The sequence below is a fragment of the Danio rerio genome, chromosome 23 (assembly GCF_052040795.2).
Source record: "Danio rerio strain M-AB ecotype USA chromosome 23, GRCz13ab, whole genome shotgun sequence".
NCBI lineage: Eukaryota > Metazoa > Chordata > Actinopteri > Cypriniformes > Danionidae > Danio > Danio rerio.
Window position 1 is genome coordinate 3025201 of NC_141043.1, and position 10190 is coordinate 3035390.

At 41.0% G+C, this 10190-nt stretch overlaps 1 long non-coding RNA gene across 1 annotated transcript; it reads right to left on the reverse strand.

Annotated features, from left to right (window-relative positions):
• Positions 1–443: 443 nt before the first annotated feature.
• Positions 444–9742, reverse strand: LOC147831195 (uncharacterized). The gene is made up of 3 exons (XR_015523062.1): positions 9389–9742; positions 3210–4204; positions 444–2310 (listed from the first exon to the last, which is right to left on the reverse strand). It is a non-coding gene; the product is annotated as an uncharacterized LOC147831195 (long non-coding RNA).
• Positions 9743–10190: the final 448 nt, after the last annotated feature.

Consider the following 10190-nt stretch of genomic DNA (forward strand, 5'->3'; position numbering starts at 1 on the left):
GATATGGAAGCACTGATCCTGTTTCAAACTACTCATGTGTGGCCTACATATGCTGTAAAATAGCTGTTAAGTACAGTTTCTGTATTTTAGTTATACTTTTGGTTATAACAGTTTTTTTTGTCCTGCTTATTTATGGTTAAGAATTGTATTATGAGACTTTGATTTCAGCTCTGTAGACTTTGATGTTAAAAAAACAGTGTAACAAAGTGACTTCTATTGACATTTTAGTACTTTTGAAATGACATATTGTAAAAAAATAATATGAATACATTCTGTAAAATGACATTTTAAAATGACAAGTAAGGTACTGGCAGTTTATCACCAGGTTTTGCATCATAACTTACAACAAACCCAGACAATATGTCATTTTAAACTATTAAAAATGTCAATAAAAGTCTTTTTTTTTTTAGCCCAAAATTTGTTTGAGGAAATATCAAGAAGTACGTAAATACATTTTTTATTCTTTTTTTAATTTTTACAGTGTTTGGGTGCCACGGTGGCTCAGTGGTTAGCCCTGTCGCCTCACAGCAAGAAGGTTGCTGGTTTGAGTCCCGGCTGTGTGGAGTTTGCATGTTCCCCTGTGTTCGCATAGGTTTTCTCCGGGTGCTTCGGTTTAACAAACTTCAGCTAGTACAAAATGCAGCTGCCAGAGTTCTTACCAGGTCTAGAAAATATGATCATATCACCCCAATTTTATCCTCCTTACATTGGCTGCCTGTTAAGTTTCATATTGAATTTAAAAATATTACTTCTTACCTATAAAGCTTTAAATAATCTAGCTCCTGTTTATCTAACCAACCTTCTCTCTCACTAAAATCCAACTAACTCTTTAAGATCTCAAAACGCAGGGCTTCTTGTGGTACCTAGAATAGCAAAGTTAAGTAAAGGAGGTCGAGCCTTCTCATTTATGGCTCCTAAATTCTTGAATAGCCTTCCTGATAATGTCCGAGGCTCAGAAACACTCTCAATTCAAAACTAGATTAAAGATTTATCTTTTTAGCAAAGCATACCCTCAGTGCATCACTTAGCCGTATGATACATGAATGTGCTCCATGCAGGTTTCAGCATCTCGTTTATATACACTATGAACAGCAGCTAAGCTAATTATTCTCTTTATTCTGTATTTCCACCTGGGGATACTCATCCCGAGGCCCTCAGACTACGCAGCGCCACTGATTCGATCCAAGACCAGCGACGAGATGATCCCAAGTTATCCATAATCCTGGACCAGGCCGTATCCTGAGCAGCTGCTGTGGTGATCATGGAGGACTGGAGAGCATGAGGCTGATTCCTGTGATCCTCCAGGGACAGAGGAGTCTTCGCTGAGGTCCAGGATTCTCCAGCCTCCGCCGCCTAGACTTCAGCTCTGCACAAGACGTTTGGCCAGAGGAGAAATGGTCGTGCCAAACTGAGCCTGGTTTCTCTTGAGGTTTTTTAATTCTTCACTTTCGCCAATTGGTGAAGTTCTTTCCTCGCCGCTGTCACCACTGGTTTGCATGGTTTGGGACTTGTGGAGCTGCGCATCGATGGATTTGCTCTTCAGTGTTTGGACTCTTAGTAGTGATTATTAACCACACTGAACTGAGCTAAACTGAACTACACTGTTTCAGTTTACTATGATCTTCTATGTACAGCTGCTTTGACACATTCTACATTGTAAAAGCGCTATAGAAATAAAGATGAATTGAATTGAATAAATACATATAAATGTCCAAACCAAATCAAAATATTCAACACTTTCAAGGATTTCAGATTACGATGACCGTTAAATGCGTCATAACGGTCTGAAAACGGTCCGTAATCTCTAGTTCAGAGCCACTAGTATATGCATTCTGGGTCCATCAATATCCTGTTCTGACAGCCGTGTAAGATCATGTGTAAGGCAGCTCTGTTATAATCAGAGAAAACAACCGCTGGGAGATTGAGGATCCGCCCTTTCAGTTGCATGATATGGGCCTGACGAGAGCTGCCAGATCCGCCTGTCCCACAATCTCTCAAACACTCTCGCTCAGGCCTGAGGGGAAAAATGCAGAAGCGTCCGCTGTTTGGGTTGGACCACCAGCTCAAGCTGTACCCTCCTCCCCCTGTACCCGTTCCAGACCCAGCGCTTCCTCCACCTTTCCTCCATTAATCACACCATCCTAATTAACAGAGCAGCATCCCTGGTCATCGCAGCCCTCTGAGAGCACAGCTGGTCCTGCTCAAGGGAACATCTGATGTGGAGGCGACGCCAGGGGCACGCGACTCCAGTAAAACCACAGCACATCCTGGAACTGCCTTAGATTTTAGGATCCAGCGTGTGAATCTACACTGAGAGAAGAGACGGGGCTGATTTAAAGGTGCCATAATTATTATCTGGATATACAGTTGAAGATAAACTTAATGTTCTTTTTCTTTTTAAAATATTTCCCAAATGATGTTTAGCAGAGCAAATAATTTTTCACAGTATTCCCTATGATATTTATTCTTCTGGAGAAAGTTTTATTTCGGCTAGAATAAAAGCAGGTATTAAAGTGCCCCTATTATGCATCATAAAAAGGTCATATTTTGGTTTTGGGGGTCTCCAACAACAGGCTGATATGCTTGCAAGGTCAAGAAACACTTTCATTGTCTTATAATATGCTTTTATTTTACCTAATTATCCCAATGACACCCATATGATTCGTTCAGTGATTCATTTGTTGCCAAATCTCTCCTTAGCGCGGATCTAATCTGCGCTGATTGGTCCGATAACCCAGTCTGTTGTAATTGGTCGACTGCGTTCAGCACGAGACAGATAGAGAAGCCCACCACGGCTATGAAATAGCAGCCAGTGAGGATGAGAGCCCAATGCAGGAATGCAATAAATCAATGCAGTTAAAGGCCAACATATTGCTCTACTCTTAAACCTAACCCCAAGTAATAACAACAACACACCATCAGTATTAATCCACACAGTGGCAAAAGTTGAACTATTTTGAAAATTGACCGCACCGCACGTGTGAGGAACAGCTGATGGTGGCCAAGCATGTGTCACAGTTTTAACGTGATTTTGGACGTGATATGTGAACAGCTTCATACAGATTCAACCAGAGAGATACAGTACAAGCACTGATCTATAGTAGATACGTGGTTACAAGCCGCACAGGGTGATTACAACTTACAACACACAATTAAACGCATATTTTGCAAACTACACAAAATGAGGCAACAATTTTAATGACACTTACATGTTCTGATCCTGAGGAAGAAGAAACTGGTCCATATGAACTGTAAATGTTACTGACAAAGTCGGCTGATGAATCCCGGGCTGCAGCGTATGTTATTGTATCTAAAATCAGAAAAATGACAGGAAAAAAACACAGAACCTGGTTGGCTATACTGTGGTGTTGTTGTGAAAATGAACTTTAACCCTTTATTCCCCACAGCCAAATCTCCATCTGTCATCGTGGACATCATGATCGTCATCTTCGCGTCACGTGAATCCCCGCGCCTTCGCTAGTGTGTGGAGAGAAAGCGCATGCACATTTTACCGGAACTGGAAGTACATATTTGGTGATGTACAGTATCGACATTGATGCTATCAAACAAAAGATCCGAATCCAACTTGATTCGTTTATTTGACTCTAAGTCAAATATTTCGCTAAAGAATCAATAGTTTTAAACATGATGCACTTATAGGTTTAAACCTCAGCTAGATGTTTTTTTTTCATTTGTAGCTGTTTTACACTGCATGGAAGGTCATTCTCAAAAAACCCATAATACGGGCTCTTTATAAGGCAATTGAACAGCTGTACATACAGTAATAAAGTTTCTTGTGTGTATATTATCTCTTATAATCAAATTATATAAAGTCATTTTAGCGACAAGATCAAGATACAAAATCCGAGACTACAGCGTAACCAGTGCACAATGAACAGGAGACCTTGGTATTCATAAGATTTGAATGTTATTGCACAAGTGTATGTGTATGTGTGGGCGTGTCGGGCAGTAGAAGGCGCCACTGAGCCGACTGTGAGAGCAGCTGCTGTGCCCCTCAACCTGTCCGCTCTAGTTCCACCCTCGGCACCATCTGTTGCACAGTGTGGCCTCCAGCCTGGCAAGAATCTCACACACAAATGCGCCGGCTTCCGCCTCTGCCACCGGACCACCATCACAGCAACATCACGCGCTTCATTCATCTCCCTACAGGGGGACCCGACTCACACACCTGTCAGGAGAAGCTCTGCAAGAGAGAAGGAGAAGCAGAGAAACTGTTTCAAATGCATCTCTGTACTGTAATATACAACATAATCACTTTTCATTAGTTCACAGAGAAGCCTTAAAATCAACATGAACTCATTTTGGCCGTATTGTGAATGATTAATAAGTGGATTTTACTGCAAATGATTTCACTCATAATTTAAAAAGCATCATGCCACGGAAGTGTAATAGGTCGGTTAATCTTGACTTCAGGATAGGGATGGACAAACTCTGTCCGGAAGAGTTTAGCTCCAACCTTAATCAAAGGCTGTTTCTCAATATGCGTACTTCAGCGATCTTGCGTCCTCATGTAAAGTCATCATCGACCTCCAAAGTTCAGTTCCAAAACTCCAGACCGCAAGAACGGAGGACGCATGAAAGTTCCCGGATGTGTTCTTGGTATCAAGGATGCACCGATGTAGATTTGAGCACCAACAAGTCCTAGAAGTCATTGCAACCGTGTGAAATCGTTGTATGATTCTGAATCGCTGTAATGTTTAAATCATTGCATCTCATTTCTCACAGAACTGGTTTCTCTATTCTCACGCTCTCCCGAGTTCGTTCTTCCAGAGGTGACCTGGCAATACTGTTCTTCACAAGAACACAAGTCCATTCTCTAAGTTCTTGGAATTGAGAAACAGCCAAATACACCTGCCTATAGCTTTCTAGTGATCTTAAAGACATTGTTCAGGTGTGCTTGATTAATGTTGGAGCAAAACTCTGCAGAACACCAGCCTTCCAGAACCGAGTTCCCTGACCCCGCTGAAGTGAGGGAAAATAACATCAGGACATGGTAAAGTTCGGACTTACCACTAGTGTACATGGGCATCACAGCTCCAAAATATTAAAAAGAACTGTGGGAATAAGCAGTGGGGTGAAGGTGAATTGGTGGCCAGGGATATTGCTGACCCAGCAAACAAAGGACATCCTCATAGACCACCTCTACACCCTCCTCCTCCTCTGTGGCCTTGGCCTCATTGAGCCACATTTAACCTTGACAGAGGGGTCAGGGGACCTGCTGGGCCTTACAGATGGCCCGTAGATGCCACTGATCTGTGGACACATTTAACCTTACACTAGCTCTCCTTCATATCTTGGCATCAGGCAGCTGATAGATGGTCAATATTCATTCACTACATGCCCTGCTTGGGTGACAGGGGCCATAGAGATTGTGTGTAAGGCAGCAGTACTGCAGGTTAAACACACCTGACACAGCTAAACAAGGCCTTAAGAATAGTGCTGAAGATATTTGCCCGAACCAAGGGGGTCCAAGTTGGCTTGCGCAGTAGGTAAATGATTAGTCATGTAATGTATTTCGATTAGCGCGAGAAAGTAATCAAATAGTTTGTTTGTTACAACATTAAAATCCATCCTTGCAAAGGTGAAACAAATAATGATGGAGAAGTCAAAAAGAGCAAATGTTGAATGCGGTCAGGCCAGTCACCAGTTCAGAAGGTACGGTTATTCTAGCCGTCAAGGTATTTCGGCGGTTGCTCATACACTGCGTATTACGGTAGAGCGCTAAACAGCATAGCAAGTTGACTGGTAAAAAGATGAGGTCACTCGCTACATTGAAACTGCTGTCATGGAACATTAAATGGATGTTTCTGGCTGGTAGAAGATGATCAAACAATTCCACCCAAAACTTAGCCAAAATTAGCCAGATAAGAACTCTGCATCTTGGCCTGTAGCAGCAGCAGTGAAACGGTGTTCGATGCTGCTGGACACACCATCCTGAGAGCAGGACTTCGCTGAAGCCATTTACAGTGGATTTAATAATGTGCCTCCACAAAAACACGTAGCCTAATCTTGATGGGTAAAGTTTTTTTAATTATAAATAAATATTAATTAAACCATAAAATCATTATGTAGACGGAGTATACAAGCTAATTATTCTTTAATTATTTAGCGTCATCATCGGCTTACACTGCGTATTACGGTAGAGCGCTAAACAGCACAGCAAGCTGACAGGTAAAAAGACGAGGTCACTCGCTACATTGAAACTGCTGTCATGGAACATTAAATGGATGTTCCTGGCTGGTAGAACATGAACAAACAATCCTGCCCAAAACTATGCATTTTGGCCTGTAGCAGCAGCAGTGAAAGGGTGTTCGATTGTGAAGTAGCGAAACAAATCTCGCAGAGCCTTTATCTTAATTTCGTTATTGCCAAATAAACCGTCATGATTTAGAATTTATTTTAATTTAACTTGTTAGGAAAGACTTATTTTAATTGGTGTTACGGCTGTTGCCTTTCTCTGTTGTGCCTGTCTCTGTGCTTGCGTGTGTGTCATGACGTCACTCACTGTTTCCTATAGAGTCCGCCTTTGCGCACCTGCGGCGCGTTGCGCTTATTGAAATTGGCTATAAATACGGACCAACCTTGAGCGGAGACAGAGGAGACTTCACAGCCAGCCATCAAGCTTCTTTTCGTTTGTTTAATTTACTGTTTTGTTTTCTTTAAGTCTTACTTTGAGCTAATTTGTAAATTGTCGGGTTGTTTAGTCTTTGGTTAGTGTTGTATGTTGTCGGAGAACGTGAGTTATTGATTCTTTATTCATTCTTATTTAGTTGTGACACATCATTTGTTCGATTGCTTCGGTTATAATAAATTTATTAATTTAGACAACTTAGTTCATTTGTCCTCTTTATGTTGCATTCGCTTTATGAATTATTTTTATTTGATTAAAAAAAAGAGTTCGTAACATTTGTGTGTTTGCCAATTTAAAGGCTAAGTGTATGTACCTAGGCCTATTTAGAGTGCTGAGATGCTACGATGTTACACAGGACTTATTTTATTTCTTTGTTCCAACTTCCAAGTGCCCTATAGCCTACGCTTGTTACTAAAAAATTATGTTAAAACAAATAAATGACTCGTTCTTGAAAAAAACACAAAAGAGCTGTGTGCATGTGCACATTTGAATAATGGCGGGCTGTAAACATGTTCAGGTTTTATAAAGCTGTCAATCAAAATGTACCTGTCGGGCTCGGGCCGAATTCTGTCAGGCTCGGGCCCTATCAGGCTTAATTATTATGGCCCGATTACAGCTCCAAGCCATAATGCTGAGGTGGACCTCAGTGAAAGCTTGTCATCATCGACTTGCATTATATCAACAAAAACATCTGATTTTTTTTTTTAACATGAGGCAGAATAAATGATCGCAGAAGTTACAATTTTGGCAGAACTTTGATTGCTTTCATCACAGCAATTATAGAGTCGAAAAATTCCCCCAAAACAAGAAATTAAGAACCTATGTTGCATGCTCTAAACTATCAAAAAGCCCCCCAAAATAAAAGCAAGTTTGTAAGAGAATATTTCCAATACACACTAAACATGTTTTTTCTGCCATCATGGGACGTGCACATATTTATTTCATTTTTCCTATTGACAAGCCATGTGACAGGAGCCAGATTGATGGCGAAAGCGGCAATTAGCAAATGAGGTTTGCAGTTTTGCGCGGGTGATGTCGACCTCAGCAGCGTGTCAGAGGCGGGTGTGAGGAGCGGCAGGAGGGAGGGGGGGTCCTGCGCCGGTATATTTATTAGCAGCTGTCAGCGGCGTGACACTTTGATGAATGGCAGTGTGTAATCAGGAGTGCTCTCCGACAGCCTGCGCTCACAGCCTTCTACCTGCCAAACATGCACATACATGGGCATGCACACACACACTTGCACACTTTTGGATTTTTGCATTTTATGAAAACAAGAGGCTTTGGGAAAACATGTTTTTTTTCTCTCAAGGAAATGAAGGGATTAGTTTGAATATAGAAAGGGGATGAATAATGTCCTGTGAATTAAGATAATGCTAGCAAACTGCTGGCTAATCATAGTTTTTTTCTTTTTAACCACTTTGTTTTTTGGTTGAACATGAATGACCTTTTTTAAATTGACTTCATGAAAAATGTCTCTACTGTATGTCCTCCATTGTTGTTTACGAGCCTTTCAAGTCACATCTAAATGTGTGGAAATGTGAGTGGTGCTTCATCCTCTCAATATTTCTACATTTACATTCTATAGCTTTCTTCTTCAAGCAAGAATGATGTTGACCACAACTTTCTGCCATACAACTAAGCAGGGATGTACATATCAGAACTAAAGCTGATGTGATACTCATCTTGACGCATAGTCAACAATATAATACATTGAAGTTAGCATGACCTGGAAGTTGCTGAGACTTATTTCAGTATGCTGGTGTACCATTTGTTTTCGTATTGTGACGCACTTCCTAGAGCAGGGGTCACCAACCTTTTGGAAACTGAGAGCTACTTCCTGGGTGCCGATTAGTGTGAAGGGCTACCAGTTATTAAATAACACATTTTTCTTAATTTACTTATAATTATGTGTTATTATTAATAATATTCATCTATGTGAAGACATTGATCGTGTTAATGATTTCTCACTGTAGTTGTAAACAATGATTTAACAAGTTAGATAAATATCAATATGCAACACTTCATTTGTCTGAAATTGTTTTTAAAGTTTTTTTTTAATATATAACTTAAAGTAATTTTCAAATTTACACCATTGCAAGTGTGATTTAAAAGAATACCTATAAAAATATTAGATACAGCTTACTCATATGTGGTGCTATGGTGAGCTATTCTTAGAACAGGTCCGCGGGCAACTCATGTGAACCTGGCGGGCTATCTGGTGCCCACAGGCACCATGTTGGTGACCCCTGTCCCAGAGTAATAGTGGAGTAAACAGTGGGCGTGGCTTGTTTTGTCTACTGCCAGCTGATTGGATGTAGTAAAGTAGGCATTTCATTCAGAAAGATGGGGAAAGGGTTTGGGGAGAGTTGTTACAGACTCCTGCTCACTGTTTCTGTTCGTTGACTAAACTGACAGCTGGAGGGGCGTGGTTAAGTGTGTTAGCCCCACCCACTACCTTAGACAGACCTAATCTGAGAATTTAACTGAAAAAAAGCAGGAAGTCAGATTTCAATTAAAGATTAAAAGAGCAAACTAAGTTTTTTCTCTTACTGACATGCACAGATGAATTGTTCACCACAAAGCAAGCAACGTGAGCTAACAACATCAATATGGCTAGTTTTAATTTCATGTGTACTTTAAGTTCTATAACTACCTGTAGGTAAGTAAATTGGTAAATTGTAATTTTTCAAAGGCAATGAGAAACTGCCGAATGATGGCACTCTTGCATAGTCTCACCTTCTCTGTAATAGTGCCATCAGATCCTTCACTCACACCGCTGCTGTGTTTCCAAACTGCCATCATCAGCCTGTCAGTGCAAGCTTGTGTGTGCGCTCTGTGTGTGTATGCGAGTCAGTGAATGCCCACAGAGACCGAGGCAAAAGAAGGATGACAGTAATAAAAGAGGAGCGGCGCGTGTCGTGTCAGAACACTGTCGGCGTGAAGTGTTTTTATCTCCTGCTAAAGTGCCTGAGTGTCGCTGAAGTGCCTGTGTTTCTTCACGGGTGTCTCCGCAGGTTGTCAAACAGGGCCCTGTGCGAGTGCTCATGGGTAATTATGACACTCTGACAGGTCGAGTCTCAGCCGGAGCTCATGCAAGTGAGAGCAGCAGGCAGACTCACGTTAGCTAGCCTCTTTCAGGAGACCATGCGGCTGTGTTTGTGGAGGTCACACACTGATTCTGAACCTGCATGTCGGCTCCATCAAAGCGCTGTTTGTGCTGCATGCTAATAAACCAGGACAAACACATGTGGACTTAAATTTACCTAAAGGGGCTAATAATTTTGTCCTTTAAATGGTGTTTAAAAAAATTAAAAACTGCTTTTATTCTAGCCGAAATAAAAAAAAATAAGACTTTCTCCAGAGGAAAAAATATTATCAGACATACTATGAAAAATGTTTTGCTCTGTAAAAGATCATTTGGGAAATATTTAAAAAAAAAATTAAAAAAAATTCAAATGGGGTGAATAATTCTGACTTCATCTGTATATTACTGTAACGCAGAGCCTGACACGGAGGGATCCATTTGCAGTATTTAATA